The sequence below is a fragment of the Chiloscyllium plagiosum genome, unplaced genomic scaffold (genome assembly GCF_037043375.1).
Source record: "Chiloscyllium plagiosum isolate Xiang-an unplaced genomic scaffold, Cpla_swu_hap1 HiC_scaffold_25, whole genome shotgun sequence".
NCBI classification, from domain to species: domain Eukaryota; kingdom Metazoa; phylum Chordata; class Chondrichthyes; order Orectolobiformes; family Hemiscylliidae; genus Chiloscyllium; species Chiloscyllium plagiosum.
The window spans coordinates 59,610,523-59,627,271 of record NW_028270163.1 but is presented as its reverse complement, the minus strand read 5'-3'; the positions used below and the strand labels follow the sequence as shown (position 1 = coordinate 59,627,271).

The 16,749-nt window shown below is 41.2% G+C and overlaps 1 protein-coding gene across 3 annotated transcripts in view; it reads right to left on the bottom strand.

Moving 5' to 3' along the window:
- Positions 1-16,749, bottom strand: part of LOC122562314 (C-Jun-amino-terminal kinase-interacting protein 4) — a 294,916-nt gene that overhangs the window by 122,339 nt on the left and 155,828 nt on the right. The gene's annotated exons all lie outside the window — the stretch shown is intronic.

Sequence of the window (16,749 nt, the reverse complement as noted above, 5' to 3'; positions counted from 1 at the left end):
TGAGAGAGTGAACGTGTGTGAGTGTTCGTGCGTGGGAGAGGGTCTGTGTCAGTGTGTGTGAGTTTATAGTGTGGTGGGGTTACCTGTACCCTAACCCGAGATCACAGTTCAGGCTGTCCTCATTGGTATGAAATTTAGTTATCCGCCTCTGCTCTGCGATTTTGAGTTTTTGCATATCTCAAAGTCTGCCTCGGAGGCCACTCACCCAGAGATCGGAGGCTAAATGTCCTGGACCTTCAAAGTGCTAACCCAGTGGGAGGAACCCCCACCCCCTCCCCACCTTGTGTTGATCATTGTGTGGTGTCCATTCATCCACTGTCGTAGCATCTGCATGGTCTCGCAACGTACCATGCTTCAGGGCATCCTTGCCTGCATTGTACAAGATAGATGTCATTGGCCGAGTCACATGAGTACCTGCTATGTACGTGGTGTTCCCATGATGGCAGAATCCATGTCTTCAGAAGGTGCCATGGCAGGGTTGTGTGTGTTGTGATTGATATTGTCCTGAAGTCTGGGTAGTTTGCTACGAACAATGGCCTGTTTAAGGTTTTTGAAGGTGAGAAGTAGAGGTGAAGGGAAGATCTTGACAAGGTATTCACAGTCGTCAATGATGTGTTGAAGGCTGCGAAGAACATGGCATAGTCTCTCTTATCCAGGGAAGTACTGAATCATGAAGTCTTCTGAGGTCATTACGGTTTTTCACTGTGGACTAAGTCAATTGGTAACCGATGAGCTAAGCATCTTATGAGTGCTTCCTTCAACATCTTTAGGTGTCTGTCGCATTTCCCTCATCCAAGTAGATTCTGAACATGCGGGCTTGTCGGTAGGGGACGGTTGCTTTAATATGTTTAGGGTGGAAGCTCCAGACATGAAACATTGTGAGGCTATCTGCAAACTTGCTGTAGACTGTGGCACTGAGATGTCCATCTTGAATGGAGATGCAAGTATCCAAGAAGCAGACGGATTCAAAAGAGTAGTCCAAAGTAAGTCTGATGGTGGGGAGAAACTTGTTGATATCACAATGAAGTTGTTTTAGGATGAAGCAGATGAGTTGGTGGATGGCATTTGGAAATTGGCACTTGGTGTTCAGTACTGATGCCGTTGCAGCGATGCCACCATCATGAGGGATGCTGGTGTACAATGCCAAAATGTCCATTGTGACAAGCAGGATTTCTGGTTTGATTGGTCAGTTGGTGCCGAGTTTCTGTATGAAATCTGTGGTGCCATGACAGAAGCTGGGTGTTCTTTGTACAGTGGGTTTCAAGATGGCCTTGACATAGCCAGAGAGGTTCCACATAGGGTCCCATTATCTGATACGATAGGACATCCAGGTGTGTTGGCTTTGTGAATCTTTGGAAGGCAGTAGAAATCTACTATGCAAGTATACGGACTGAGTGTGTAGGATACTTTGAAGGGCTAGATCCAAAGTTCTGATCAGTCTATTTAGTTCACAAATGTGTTCTCTGGTCCGGCCGGTAGTTGTCGTTAGTGTCCTGATTGTTCAGTTGTCAGTACACTCCTTTGCAATAGTCTGCTCTATTCTGTGTGACAATGGCTTCTCCTTTGTCTGCTGGTTTGATGACAATGTTCCGATTGGTCTTGAGAGCCTAGATGGCCATACATGTACTTAAGTGATGTTTTGCACTCCCTTGTGAGTGTGGCCAATGAATCTGGCACCAATGCTTGAACATACATGTTGAATAATCAAGGGCAGGATGGCAGGGGTGACTCTAAGCTTGAAGTGTATAGGTTAAGACATTCTGAAACTTTTGGTGTGCCTTTTATCGATGTTGTGACTGGTGTAAATCGCAATAAAGGCTGCCTGAACATACTACCAGACTCAAACTCTCATTAAAAACTATAAAATTGAACAGGACCAGAGGGGCAATCTTTTCACAGAGGGTGGTTTATATGTGGAATGAACGGCCAGAGGAAGTGGTAAATTCAGGTACAGTTGGAACATTTAAAAGACATTTGGACAGATGCATGAATAAGAACGGTTTAGAGGGACTTGGGCCAAAATGCATGCAAATGGGACTAGTTCAGTTTTGGAAATTTGCTAGGCATGGACGAGCTGGACCAAAGGGTCTGTTTCCATACTGTATGACTCTACAGGCAGAGAAGATAAATTCTAATCTCAATCTCTGAATTTTAGGAGCAGCTGTGAGATCAACATTAATCTCAATCCACTATTTGAGAATCCACAAACAATATTAGGATCATAGAATCCCTACAGTGTTGAAACAGGCCATTTGGCCCAAGGAGTCCATACTGATCCTTTGAAGTGCATCCCACCCAGACATCCTCCTACTTTATTCCTGTAAACCTACATTTACCATGGCTAGGGCACACAGCCTCGACATCCCTGGGCACTACGGGGTAATTTAGTCTGGCCAATCCACATAACTTGCATATCTTTGGACTCCGAGAGCGCGCGCGCACACACACACACACACACACACACACGGGGAGAACATGCAAACTCCACTCACCAGAGGGTGGAATCAAATCCGGGTCCCTGGTGCTGAGAGGCAGCAGTGCTAACCACTGAGCCAACGTGCTGCCTCTTCAATGTTGGGAATATAGGAACAGGAATAGGTCATTCCATTCCTCAGCCTGTTCTGCTAATCAACGAGATCATGACTGATTAGTGACTGAACCCACCTTTGGCTCATATTCCTGAATACCTTTGCTTAACAAACATCTCAGATTTAAAATTAACAACTGATGTGGAGCAGAGTTCCAAACACTACTTTGTGTTTAGAAGTGCTTCCGAACACCACTCCTGAGTGGTTTGACCCTAATGTTTAGACTATAGTGCCTTAGTCTGGAATCCCCAACCAGTTGAAATAGTTTATCCTGATCCATCCTGCTGTGTAATACTGCTGTACAATTCGATGTTGCAAGAAGGTGGCAGAGTAGAACGCTCCAACTGGAGCTCTTCTGCTCTGCCCATTGTTGTTGTTCTTTTTCTTCTCTTTCTTCCTTTTAGTGCTTTCTTTTCTTGTCCTTTTTTTCCCTCTTCAACTCCCGGGCTGCAATGACTATTCCTAGCTTCTGGTGAGTGACGAATCCCACAGCAGCCTGGTACAGCAGTCTACCAGTGTGGCTTTGGCATGACAGCCTCCTGGCCTGACGTAGTGGCCTCCTCCTGTAGGGGCCTCCTGGCACAGTATGGTGTGTCACCGGTGCAGCGTGGACTCAGGGCCGACTGTGGACTGTAAGCTCAGTGCCAGCGTGGTCTGTTGTATTGAACTTTATTTCTGTAACGCTGGACATCTTATTTCTCTATTGTCGAAGATCTTGTAACTAAGTAACTAGGTACTTTTGCATCTGAGTTGGCACCATAATTGGCCACATAGAAATTGAGGTTTCGGTAAAGAAAAAAGAAGGAAGCATAAGTCAGGTATAGACAGTAGAGATCGAGTGAATCCTTAGAAGAGTATAAACGCAGTAGGAGTATACTTAAAAGAGAAATCAGGAGGGCAAAACAGGGAAATGAGATAGCTTTGGCAAACAGGATTAAAGAGAATCCAAAGGGTTTTTACAAATACCTTAAGGACAAAAGAGTAACTAGGGAGAGAATAGGGCCCCTCAAAGATCAGCAAGGTGGACTTTGTGTAGAGCCGCATGAGATGGGGTGATACAAAGAAAGTATTTTGCATCAGTGTTTACTGTGGAGAAAGATATGGAAGACACAGAATGTGGGGAAATAGATAGTGACATCTTGAAAAATGTCCATATTATAGGAGGTGGTAGCGCTGGATGTCATAAACCGCAGAAAGATGGATAAATCCCCGGGACCTGATCAGGTGTACCCTAGAACTATTGTGGGAAGCTAGGGAAGTGATTGCTGGGCCCCTTGCTGAGACATTTGTATCATCAATAGCCCAGGTGAGATGCCAGAAGACTAGAGGTTGGCTAACATGGTCCCACTATTTAAGCAAGGTAGTAAGAAAAAAAAAGGAACGATAGATTGGTGAGCCTGACATCGATGTTGGGCAAGTTGTTGGAGGGAATTCTGAGGGACAGGGTTGACATGTATTTGGAAAGGCAAGGACTGATTCGGGATAGTCAACATGGCTTTGTGTGTGGGAAATCATGTCTCACTAACTTGATGGAGTTTTTTGAAGTAGTAATGAAGTGGATTGATGAGGGACAGTGGACAAAATCTATATGGACTTCAGTAAGGCGTTTGACAAGGTTCCCCATGGTAAACTGGTCAGCAAGATTAGATAATATAGAATATAGAGAGAACTAGCCATTACAATATAGAGCTGGCTCAAAGGTAGAAGACAGAGCATGGTGGTGGACAATTGCTGGACTGCACAGACTGGAGGCCTGTGAGCAGTGGAGTGCACAAGAATCGGTGCAGAGTCCACTGTTTTTTTGTCATTTATATAAATGACTCGGATGTGAACATGGGAGGTATAGTTAGTAAGTTTGCAGATGACACCAGAATGGGAGGTAGAGTAGACATCGAAGAAGGTTACCTCAGCTTACAACAGGTTCTGGATCAGATTGGCCAATGGGCTGAGGAGTGGCAGGTGGAGTTTAATTTAGATAAATGCGAAGGTGGAAATCAGGGCAGGACTTGTAAACATTTAATATTAAGGTTCTGGGGAGTGTTGCTGAACAAATAGACCTTGGAGTGCAGGTTCATAATTCCTTGAAAGTGGAGTGGCAAGTTGACAGGATAGTGAAGGAGGCGTTTGGTATGCTTTCCTTTATTGGTCAGAGTATTGAGTATAGGAGTTGGGAGGTAATTTTGTGGCTGTACAGGACATTGGTTAGACCACTTTTGGAATACTGCATGCAATTCTGATGTTGTGAAACCTGAAAGGGTTCAGAAAGGATTTACAATGACATTGCCAGGGTTGGAGGGTTTGAGCTACAGGGAGAGGCTCAATAGGCTGAGGCTGTTTTCCCTAGAGTGTCAGAGGCTGAGGGGTGACCTTATAGATGTGTATAAAATGATAGGGACATTGATAGGGTAAACAGACAAGATGGGGAAGTCCAGACGAGAGGGCATTAGTTTAGGCTGAGAGGGGAAAGATGTATAAAAAGACCTAAGGGGCAACCTTTTCACACAGAGGTATATGGAATGAGCTGCCAGAGGAAGTGGTGAAGGCTGGTACAATTACAATATTTAAAAGGCATCTGAATTTGTATATGAATAGAAAGGGTTTAGAGGGATAAGTGCTGGCAAATGGAACTAGATTAATTTAGGATATCTGGTCAGCATGGACGAGTTGGACGGAAGGGTCTGTTTCAGTGCTGTATATCTCCATGAGTCTATATAAACTTTTCACTATACTCATTGAGTATATGTGACAATAAAGGCTATTCTATTCTATTCTACTGATTGACCATTTAGTTTGCCTCAATCCTGTGATGCATCTGGCACTTTTTAAATCTGGAAGGATCACCTTAATCCTATGATTTGTTATGCAATGAAATGCTTCACATCTAATTGGCTATGGTATAGGAGTATGATACCCTTGAGACCATGGTACTGAATAAAGAATCCAGAGATTCTGGGAAGGGAGATGATAGCACTGTCATAATATCAGTGTTCTAATGTCAGAGGCTAAAGTAATTTGCTGTAATAAGCCAGTTGCTTCATTAATGTCCCTTAAGGAAGGAAATACAGCTCCCTCCCCAGTCTGTGTGACTCCACATTGACAACAATATGGATGAATCTTCAATTCCCTTTGAATGACCTTGCAAGACAGTCAGTTGAAGGGCAATTAAGAATGGGCAACAAACATGAGCTTTGCCAGCTCTGCTCACATCCCAGGAATGAACTAAAACTAAAAGACAAATTGTAAACTGACTTCAACAAATCAAGTAATTGGAGGGTTAGGACCAGAAAAGTCACCATGAAAGTTCTAGATTGTTGCAGAAGTGCTCTGACAGAAGGGAGACTGCCACTTCAAAATGGTTTGACCTATGTGTAAGTGATTCAATGCTCTGAGAGTCATTGCCATGAACAAGGTTCACTAAGAGGAAGAATAGATGAAGCAGGTGCCATAACAGCCTAAGATTAAGGCAATCTCAGCTCAAGCAAAATTGTAAACTTCTTCACGATCTTACGTCCCAGACTAGTACAGCGATATCCTAACATATTCAGAGAACCATACTGATAATCTCACAGTCCTGACTCCTACTCATGGTGGGTTCACAGTGATCATTAACTACTGTTTCATCAGATTAACTGTCTAAATGATACTCAGTTCTGAAGGAAGATACTGGACCTGAAACATAAACTCTGCTTTCTCTCCACAGATGCTGCCATATCTGTTCAGTTGCTCCAGCAATTTCTGTCCAGGTGTCTCATTGGGACTATTCCACATACAGTATCTGTTGACAGAAAATCTGAAAGAAGGTATGCAATGCATGCTACGTGTGGAATTCAATGACTGATCGTCTGTTCTTTTGACCTTACGATGAAAGAGTTATCGATGATGCAGCTAAACATGGTTTGGCTTAAGACAATATTTTGAGGAACTCCTGTGATTATGTCCAGGAACTGAAATGATTGCCACCTCAAAGAGCACAGTTGTCCTCTTTTATGATAGGCAGTTTTCAACGATATCATGTCACAGAATTACCTATTAACAACATTTGAGGGTGTAGCCACTCATGAGAAATTGAATGGGTTCATCCGTATTGACCAGTTTGTTGCTCTGATATTATCGCAGGGTCAATACAATGATGTTAAGCAGGAAACTAAACAAATGTCTCAACTGTTTCCACTGTAATGGAATTGAAGATTGTACAATAGATAGAAACCAAGGAAAAGTAGGAATTTATCAGTCGCGGTATCAATTCTAAGAGGAGGGAGGTTATGTTGGAGCTATACAAAACTTTGGTTAGGCCACAGCTGGAGCACTGTGTGCAATTCTGATCACAGCACTATAGAAAGGATGTGATCGCAATGCGGGTGTGCAGAGCTGGGGGGTTCATCAAGATCTCGCCTGGGATGGAGTATTTCAATTATGAAGAGAGGCTGGATAAGCCAGAGTTCTTTTCTTTAGAGCAGAGAAGGTTGAGAGGGGATCTACTTGGGGCACATAAGATTATGAAGGACATGAAGAGAGTGCAAAGAACACAGTTGTTCCCCTTATTTGAAGGGTAGTAATGAGGGGGGCATAATTTTAAGGTGGAAATGTGTTGCTGGAAAAGCGCAGCAGGTCAGGCAGCATCTAGGGAACAGGAGAATCGACGTTTCGGGCTAATGCCCGAAACGTCGATTCTCCTGTTCCCTAGATGCTGCCTGACCTGCTGCGCTTTTCCAGCAACACATTTCCATCTCTGATCTCCAGCATCTGCAGACCTCACTTTCTCCTCATAATTTTAAGGTGAAAGGCAGAGGCTTAGAGGGGAACAGAGGGAAAAGAAATTTCACCCAGAGTGTGGTGAGAAATCTGAAATGCACTGCATGAGAGAGTAACAGAGGCAGGAAACCTCTGTACACGGATTAGCACTTTAAATTGTGGACACTTGAAATGTCATAACATTCATGTAGCACTGCTGCCTCACAGTGCTGGGGACCCTCAGATGAACGCGTGGGGTTTGCACATTCTCTCTGTGTCTGAGTGAGTCTCTTCTGGGTGGGTCTGATTTCCTCCCACAGTCTAAAGATGTGCAAGTTAGATGGATTGGACCAGGCTAAAAATTGGCCTGTGGTGTCAAGTGATGAGCAGGTTATTTGGGCTAGCCATGGTGTTATGGGGATGGGGTGGTTTGGATGCTTTTCAGAGGGTGGATTGGTTCTTTAGAGGATGAGAAGGGGGCATTTAGTTACGGGATATGATGAAATGGCCGAGGCATCGAACAGGTATTTTGTATCAGTCTTCACAGTGAAGGGCACTAATAACATGCCAGTAATTGTCAAAGAGACAAAAGTGAGGACCTGGAAACAATCATTATTTCAGAAGAGACACTGTTGGGTAAGCTAATGAACCTAAGGATTGACAAGTCTCCTGGCCCTGATGGAATGCATCCCAGGGTACTAAGAGATGGTGGGAGAACTAGCAACTGCACCGGTGGTAATTTTCCAAATTTCATTGGACTCTGGGCAGTCCCAGCAGATTGAAAAATGTCAAATGTGACACCACAGTCTAAGGAGGGAGGTAGACAAAAGATGGGAAATTATAGACTGGTTAGTTTAACTTCTGCAGTGGCGAAGATGCTGGAGTCTATTACCAAGGAAGAAATAGCAAGGCATCCCCATTGTCCCATTGGGCAGACGCAGCATGAGTTCATGAAGGGCAGGTCATGCTTAACAAATCTTTTGGCTTTCTATGAAGACACTAGGTGGACAATGGGGACTCAGTAGATGTGGTGTACCTAGATTTCCAAAAGGCTTGTGTCAAGGTGTTGCACAAAAGGCTGCTGCATAAGATAAGAATGCATGATACAGGCAAAGTTTTGGCATGGACAGAGGTTTGGTTGATTAACAGGAAGCAAAGAGTGGGGATAAATAAGTGCTATTCTGGCTGGCAATCGGTGACTAATGGTGTGCCTCAGGGATCAGTATGGTGTCCACAATTATTCACAATTTATATGGATGCTTTGGAGTTGGGACCACGTGTAGTATGTCAAAGTTCGCAGATGACACTAAAATGAGTGGCAGAACAAAGTGTGCAGAAGACTGTGAAACTTTGCATAAGAACATAGATATTTTAATTGAGTTGGCAAAGGTCTGGCAGATGGAGCACAATGTAAATAAATATGAAGTCATCCATCTTGGTAGAAGTGTCAGTAAAAAGGATTATTACTTGAATGGTGAAAAGTTGCAGCATGCTGCTCTGCAGAGGGACCTGGGTGTCCTTGTGCATGAATCACAGAATGCTGGTCTGCAGGTATAACAAGTAATTAAGGCAAATAGAATTTTGTCCTTCATTGCTAAAGGGATTGAAATGAAAAGCAGGGAGGTTATTTTGCAGCTGTACAGTGTGCCGGTGAGGCCACACCTGGAGTACTGTGTGCAGTTTTGGTCTCCTTACTTGAGAAAGGATGTACTGGCACTGGACAGGGTGCAGAGGAGGTTCACTAGGTTGATTCTAGAGTTGAGGGTTTTGGCTTATGAAGATCGACTGAGTAGACTGGGATTATATTCAATGGAATTCAGGAGGATAAGGGGGCATCTTATAGAAACATATAAAATTATGAAGGGAACAGATAAGATAGAAGTAGAGAGGATGTTTCCACTGGCAGGTGAAGCTAGGACAAGAGGGCATAGCTTCAAGATTAGAGGGAGCGGATTTTGGACTGAATTGTGAAGGAACTTCTTCACCCTGACGGTTGTAAATCTATGGAATTCCTTGCCCAGTGAAGTAGTTGACGCTACTTCAGTAAACACTTTTAAAGCTAAGATCGATATTTTATTGAACAATAAAGGAATTAAGGGATACAGTGAGAGCGCGGGTAAGTGGTGCTGTGGCCCCGAAAAGATCAGCCATGATCTTATCGAATGGTGGAGCAGGCTCAAAGTCTACTCCTGCTCCTCGTCCTTATGTTTTTATTTTCATTGACTACTAGCCTCCTTTTGTTAAGACAATCAGCTGTTAAAGAAGAGAAGAAATACCCCCACTTGTAACTCACTGAAATGCAATATAAATATACAAGTTTTTTTCAGACGCCACTAAGTCTGAAGATGCTTCATAACCCATGAAATATTTATGCAGTAGCCACTGTTCTACACAGTGTGTATTAGAACAGTGTCCTAATACATTCCAATGTGGCAGAAGCATTGCTGTGTGCAATGTCCTACAAATTACAATGTAATTATGATCAGATGATTATTGTAATGTTTTAATAAAAATACATTTTGATAAATAATGCTTTGATAAGAATACTGGGAGTAGATCTCCAACTCTTCTTCAAAACAGAACCATGGGATCTTTTATATTCAGCCAAACAGGCGATCATCTTACCTGAAAATGGCTATGTGCTGGGAAGGTCTTGTCTCACAAATTTGATTTTTGAGTTTTTTGAGGAAGTGACAAAAATGATTGATGAAAGTATGGCAGTGTATATGTTCATTACTAAAGAATTTGAAAAGTTCACTCATGGTAGGCCGGTTCAGTAGATTAAATCACATGGGATTCATGGTGACTTGGTAAGTTGGAGACAAATTCACTTGGTCGTAGTAGGTCGTAAAGGACATGTGCGAGGCAAATGTTTTTAAACAGAGCGCGATAGGTGCCCGAGACATGCTGGTGGGGTGGGGGTGAGGGGAAGGTGGGAGCGGCGAAGGGTTGAGGCAGATACAATAGTAATGTTTAAGAGGGATTTAGACAAGCACATGAACAGGCAGGGAATAGAAGGATATGGACCATGTTTAGGGTGATGAGTTTAGTTTGCATTGGCACCATGGATGGCAGATGCCTAGTGGGCCGAAGGCCTGTTCCTATGCTGTACATTCTGCGTTCTATGTTCCATGTTCCAACAATGCAGTAATCTCTTAATGCTGAGTGTCAGTATAGATTTTCTTTTCAAAACTTGGTGCGGGACTAGAATTAGGACCTTGTGATGATCAACGTAACTACCTCCCCTTTGGATGAATCATGAAGCAGTTTCAAATAACCATATAATCTATTCCTGTTCCTATTTCTTATGTTCACTCACTATCTTCAATTGGATGAGAGGATATAAAATGCAAGTCTCCTTCACAATTTAATTGCGAATCATTATTGCCAACCCAATAATTTCTCCTGCAGTCACTGGTCACCCTCCTTTCTGGTCTTTGCCTCCCTAGACACAGGAAATTATACTCTAGTATTGACTCACAGGCTCAACGTCAGCTTTTCACCAACAACTTGCTTCATCAAACTAGAATTATGAATGGGTTTTCTTCCCAGAAGACTGACCTTGTCATGTTACATCAAGTAAATACTACTTATGGGCTTTTCAACTTCCCACTCTCAGCTGCACTGTATAATTCGTAGCTTCTTCAGAGTCCTTACAAACACAATGGCATTTCTGGTGCCTTGACTCCAGCACCTACCGACTAACTCCTGTGACCTCTGCCTAAATTCTAACAGATATCCAACTGCTCTTGGGACTTCTCACTGAGTCCCTTAAACAGAACCCTTATAGTTCAGCTACCTTCCCAACAGTACAGCTAAAAATAGGAGCGCTGAAGATGGAGTCTACATCTCTCCTTTTCATATCGCACAAACTCTTCGACTTCACTGTCGTTGCCTTTCGCCACATAGTCCTCTTTAGTGATCCTTGAACTGTCCTGAATAGCCTGCAGAAAACCTTGCAACTATTCCTGTTCTATTCTGAGGCATAATTAGCAGGCTATGAACATTGTGGAAAATGTAACAATCATTTAGAATTGTTTGTGCCATGAATGCCATATTTTCACAAAATGCTCGCTTCTGCAGCACAAACAATGCTTACAAAAAAGATTCATTACAACTCAGAGTGAAACCAAGCATCCAAATGAGTTGAAGTACTGGGTAGAGTCAAGCTCCGCTAGCAATAAGCAGCAAATTCAACCTCAGAATAATATTACTCCGTCATGCTAATGGGATAGTATGCTGCTAATCAAGCCCTGCTGTTCTTGGAGTCATCACAAAAGTTAAAGATTTTAAGACATATGAAAAGATTCCTCAATTTACCCGATTTCCAGACCCCCACTGACAAAGTACAGACCTGGATTCTGTTATGTAGATTAGATTAACAAATAATTAGACTCTTTCTACAGGTAAAGAATTATTAACCAAAGCCTGTCCACCATCTACATGGCACCATCTACATGATGGAACACTTCCCACTTTCCTGGACAGGTGCAGCTCCAACAACACTCAAGAAGCTTGACACCATCCAAGACAAAGCTGCCTGCTTGATTAGTACTACATCCACAAGCATCCACTCCCTCTACCATCAAAGCACAGCAGGAACAGTGTGCACCATCTTCAAGATGCACTGCAGAAATTCGCCAAAAATCCTTAGCCAGCACCTTCCAAAGTAAAGAATCGCTTCCATCTGGAAGGACAAGTACAGCAGATACATGGGAAAACTACCAGTTGCAAGTTCTCCTCTAAGTCATTCACCATCCTGACTTGGAAACGTATTGCTTTCCTTCACTGTCACTCTCAGGGTCAAAATCCTGGACTTACCTCTCAATGGCATGGAGTGTCTATCTAGAGCATATGGACTGCAGCAGTTCACCATCACCTTCTCAAAGACAGCTAAAGATGGGCAATAAACACTGGGCTAGCCAGTGACACTCATGACCAATAAATGAAGTTTAAAAAGTCAGCATATAATTCTACTTAATAAAAGTCTAATCCCCTTACGCACAGACAGACAAACTAACAGAGTCTGTTATGGACAGAGAGAAAGATTAGGAAGGCCGTTCAGTGATTTCTGTTCACAGGGTTACTCAGATTCTTGCACTGGTCAGAATGCTGCTTCTCAGTCTTCCCAATCTGGAGGCTTTTCCTGAGTTGCAAGAGGCAGAGTGGAAAGATCAACTTGTTTTCCCAAGGCTTAAAAGTCACTTTTACTGCAGAGAACAGACAGCTCCTGGGCTGGTGGTCAGATAACCTCTCATTATCTTGTTTATATTCCTAAACTGCGCAGGCAAAAAGCCTTTGCCATTGATAATTGGTTACTAGCTCAGGCACCAATCAGCTAGTTGTACCAATCATGGTTCCAGTTCATCTGCAACCACACTTTAACCACTACTCAAACAAGCAGCTGCATAAATGATGCTTGCAATTAATGTCCAGTTAGTTGGGTTTTAAAATGTGCAACAACCATTGGTTTTTAAAATTATTACAATTCTGTATATATAAAAATAAAAAATAAAAAGACATGGTCTTTACACTGCACCAATACAAAAGTTAAAGAGCAGTAACTAGGGGTAAGAATTTGCACCAAAATACGCACCAAAATATTCCAAGTTTTCCATTAAACAACACTTGTTTACCAATTCCTTCTACATCTTTATGCTTCTTTCTGTTCAGAAGCCAAGTGTTGCTTCAGAAAAGGACCCAAAATTCCAAACAAAAATCAGTTTACAGCTTTGAGAACAGTTCAAGCCAGCACTAAAGTTGCGAAGATTTGCCCAAAGGGGTTTAGAAACACTCATGCTTTGGATTGGCAGTAGAAAATAATGAGAGAGAAAAGCGAATGGATAAAGTCTGCAAAAGTATCTTGAAAAAAAATATAAAAAGAGCTGGGAATAACTGAAACAGCGTACTTGTTAGGCATGATATTGACTCCAGGAATTAGCAACTTTTTGTGGTATTCATTCAGTCATTAGGTTACAAAGAGACAGCGGAGACACAACAGGCCAAATGGCCTCCTTCTACACTTACGATTCTGTGGGAATGCATGTGGGCTATTTGCAATTACCATGGAGAAAAGAGGAATTAATGCTTTTCTTTCTTAAGTCTAATCAAATTCCTACTGTAGGAGCTTACTTGGCTGAACATACAGACACAACCAAATACAGTAACCACTATATTAAATATTAATTCTGCAAACAGAAAAACTGCTTTTGAATGTGTCTATGAATAACAGCAGTAATAGCAGGTTCTGTATCAAGAACGCAAGAGTTCAGGGGCTATATATATATCATTAGCTGCAAGAACCAGCTATTATGTACTACAAAGACATTTTAATTTACTGTTTTACTTTGGACTATTCACTACAACTGCACATAATCCGCTAAGTGGAAATTCGTAACAGGAAGTGGGCAAGGCAAATGGGAATTTTTCATATCTCATCTATAAAACAATTGCCTGAGCTATCAGTTACAAAATCTGCTTACAAAATGGGTGACTGCAAAACACTTGGTCAAAACAAACCAAATATAAATCTAAAATAAATTCACAAGTCTTTAGTCAATATAGTGTCTGCAACTGTTGAGTCAGAATACAAGTTCATAGCAGTAATTCATTATATAGGGACCTGATATTTTAAAATAAACATTATTTCATACAATGTGGACATCACTGACAAGATCATCATTTGTTTTCCATCTCCAATTGTCCTCGAACTGACTAGCTTGCTAGGTTAGTTTAGAGTGCACTTAAGGGTTATACATAGGCCAGACCAAGTAAATTGCCTTCCATAAAGGACATGGATTTTAATGACAATCATCACTGGTCACCATCACTGAGATTAGTCTTTAAATTCTACATTTCATTTATCAAATTTAAATTCATCAACTGCTGTTGTAGGATTTGAAACCAGTGTCCTCGGTATTAGCTTGGCCCTTTGGATATTTGTCCAGTGACGTTAGCACAATGCCACATTCCAGGTCAACTGCTTGGTATGGTAAATCAGAGACCGGTGCATTGCCAGATACACCATCCTTTGGCCAAGACATAAAACAACACTATCAAGAGATTCATGAATAATCCTATGGCACAATGTAATCACAAGACTAGAAACCAGGTATTCATTTTCAGCCTGTTTTACCAATCAAATCAATTACAGACTCTGATTCAACTCAAGTACCTTTGATTTGCATCTTTCACGGCCCTCAATAAACAAAAATCTATCAATATCATTTTTGAAAATTTCACTTCATCCAGCATCTGCAGTGTTTTATGGAGAAGATTCGATGTTTCCATTGCCCTATTTGTGAAAGAGCAATTTCCAATTTCACTCTCAACTGAACAGGTATATATTTAAGATTGGTCCTCTTTGTTCGCATTATTCTCATTAGCAGAAAAGGCTTCTCTATCACGAGAAGAAAGAAGAACTGCAATAATATAGTGCCTTTCATAAACTGAGAATTTTTCAAGTGTTTTATAGCAGTTTAACAGATTTTGAAGTGCAGCTTTGAAATGTGAGAAACGTGGCAACCAATTTGCATGCAAAAAGGTCCCAGAAACAGCTATGACATAATAAACAGATGATTTGTTTTCTTTGAAAGTAATATGATTAAGGGATAAGTACTGGGCAGAAAATAATTCCTTCATTATTTATACAAATTAATGAGACACCCTTCACATTCTCACTTAAGGGAATACATTCTGAATCCGTGCAAACTGTCCTCAGGATTAAAGATCTTAGGCCTTCATATTATTTTGGTAAAATCAATTATGTATCAACATCTTTCACGAAGCACACTTCAACAAGTAACTATGTAGAGCAATGAACCATTATGGCTACAAGATACCAAATAAATCCAAGTATTTGTTACTAACAGAGACAGAAGTGTGGTCAACAAACATAATCGGAAATGACAGCATATAATAATAACAACAGACATCCTGTAAGTAATTTGGCTTCAACGCATCCAATAATTCTCCGATGCCTATTCACTTCCCGGTGACATTTAAATAATGGTTTCCACCACAAGTGAACCAAATACGTCACAAAGATTTGTGTGTGCTTTGGATAGTCTCAAACTCTTTCTTGTTATTGTGGAAATGAATCAAAGCCTTCAATGTTTGAAATTCATGTTCACTTGTATTGTATCTTCAACTGCAGTAAATAAAATAGAAGACAATTGGGGATGGGCAATAAACGCTAGCTCAGCCAGGAACGCCCACATTCTAGAAGTGAATTTTTAAAAAAATCACAATAGACCCACTGAGGAAACTACAGCAAAGGAAGAAAGAATGCAGCAAAAAGCCAAGGTAGGGTATAAGATGAATAAATTTAGGAGAGTGCTATCTCTGTCAAGTACTAAAGCTGTAAACAGAAGACTTCCTCCTGTATTAACTCAGTAAATTTGCTACTTCTACTGTAAAACTATCACAAGCAAAAATCAGAGGAACATACCTGCCGGTTCCCAACTTATGTTTCATTATTTATTAATACTGTGCACAATGCACATGTAACTGTGTCAACCATAACAGAGAGTGAGCTTACAAGAAACCTTGGAGGAACATTATCTCAAGAGAAAAAAATCATGCAAATAAGGTCACTTTTAAAAATTAAACAATGTTAGAAAAGCTGAGACTGTGCAAATCAAGTCCAAATCAATACACAAATTATTAATTGTAAGAAAACGAGTTAATGTTCATTCTGAAGAAGGGTCATTGGACTTGAAATGTTAACTCTGCTTTTTCTCCTCAGATGCTGCCAGACCTGCTGAGTGTCTCAAACTATTTTATTTCAGATCTTCAGCATCTACTATTCCTTATTTCATTACAAATTATTTTATGAATCATTTGTTCAAACCTTGATAGCAGAATAGGACCAAAACATTTACACAGTACTCAGAACTTTATTTCTGGTTGCAGTAGACTGTTGAGAGCCATAACCCCATTACCTAAATAACATATCCTTTATGCATTAGCTTATTTCTCACAATTGCAGCAATAGAATAGTTGGAAAGCTGTAGGCAAAAACCCAGACACACACTGAATAGCAAGTCTGCTGGAGGCCAGAGATGGGAAACTGGATTACAAGTAGCTTCCAGGCCATTTTATGAAAAACACTGGTTTAAACTATAGCATTCAACTTCACAAATGGTTAATGACAGAGCTGTTAATGTGATGTAAAACTTATTCTAAGAAATGTAAAATCAATTTAAAATACAACCGCAAGATTAACTTAGATGAATAGATTTAGACTGCCACTTTAAAATTCAATTCTCTCTGTTGGCAGTGGCTGTAGCTCGCAAACAGGACAGTTCCAAGTTGTGACTCGTCTCAATGTAAATTTATAAATGAATAATTAACAATTGACAGCCCTCATAGTTCAGCTGCATTTTAAAGTCAAAGAGGCTAACTGCTTTATTATTTATCAAGCGGACAC